At 41.8% G+C, this 1,200-nt stretch overlaps 1 long non-coding RNA gene across 1 annotated transcript; it reads right to left on the bottom strand.

The window, feature by feature from the left end:
- Window positions 1–517: 517 nt before the first annotated feature.
- LOC134215437 (uncharacterized) lies at window positions 518–886 on the bottom strand. The gene is made up of 3 exons (XR_009980157.1): window positions 765–886; window positions 633–705; window positions 518–570 (listed from the first exon to the last, which is right to left on the bottom strand). It is a non-coding gene; the product is annotated as an uncharacterized LOC134215437 (long non-coding RNA).
- Window positions 887–1,200: the final 314 nt, after the last annotated feature.

Genomic DNA, 1,200 nt, shown 5'->3' with positions numbered 1-1,200 from the left:
ACGGCAGGTATTTCCGTCCATCGTCATAGGGGCTAAAACCAACGAAAGCAACGTACATTTGCTAGAACTCTACTATAGCAGAACGTTTCTCCTGAGCTTACGATTTGGTACGTATGAGTTTTACAAAAAAGCGTATCTTTTATTGGTTTTCGAGACTATGACGAACAAACGAAAATACCTTCCGTGTCCCTACCATCGATGCGATAGTTTTTGTTGAGACTGCTATCCGCGCCTTCGTGTTGCTGCCTTCGCTCCCCTGCGTCTGCTCTGGATAAAGTCTTGTACGATCTGAGGATTAGAACCCGCAATCCCGCAAGTTGCTTGATTTTGATGTCTGTGCTCGCGATGTATGTACGGGTTTTGTTGCGGATGCAACAAGGAAACAATTTCCAAAAATTTCAATCTGGCTTTATTTGCGCGATTTAGCACCGCGATTAAATTTTTCTGTAAATACATTTTTTTTTCTATTTAGTTTTACATTTAGGTTAGAAATATAACAACTCACGTTTGTAGGTTTCCGTGGGTTTGTATGGATGTATCTACCAGCGACAACCGTTTATGCGAACAAGTCTTTAATTTTAAGTACACGTATTAGTTTTAGTTATCTTTTCGTACTAATTAGACCTAGTTACCATTAATATCACGCGGTATCACTGGCTGGATCCTTAGCATGTGGGACCAGCTTACTGACTCACTTGTTCATCCCTGTATATAGTATTTATTTTAGTTTTTAAGTTCCAATTATTTGTGTTTTGCTAGCTTACCGTATCAACTTAGTTTTAAGTAGAATAATTTAACAATTTATAGGTACGAATAACAAATTACTAGTCAATTTTACAATGCTCTATACAATAGCCATTTGGTATACAAAACTTTTACTGTTGACAGCTCCCATCAAAACAAATCGCAGTCAACTTCAGGCCGTTGAGTGCAAATTGTCACTGTAGGTATGTCAATTAACCCTGCTTCGATGTAGGTGCTGTGTCACGCTTAGGGTGTGCGCAACAGTCCCCCAGTAGTTGGGCCCTGGCCCAGCTCACTCCGGTTTGCGCCTACATCCAACACCGCAAGTTTAACTGCTGGCCTTTCGTAGATGCCTGTAGCTGTCTGTACGACCGCCGAACGTACTTGTCCATCTGACGAGTTCTTGACTGAGAGCACCCGTCCTCTCGGCCAACAGTTCCGAGCCAACTGAGGATC

Source organism: Armigeres subalbatus, chromosome 2 (genome assembly GCF_024139115.2).
Source record: "Armigeres subalbatus isolate Guangzhou_Male chromosome 2, GZ_Asu_2, whole genome shotgun sequence".
Classification (NCBI taxonomy): domain Eukaryota; kingdom Metazoa; phylum Arthropoda; class Insecta; order Diptera; family Culicidae; genus Armigeres; species Armigeres subalbatus.
Note: the sequence above shows the minus strand (reverse complement) of the source record. Positions and strands in the feature narration are given on the sequence as shown.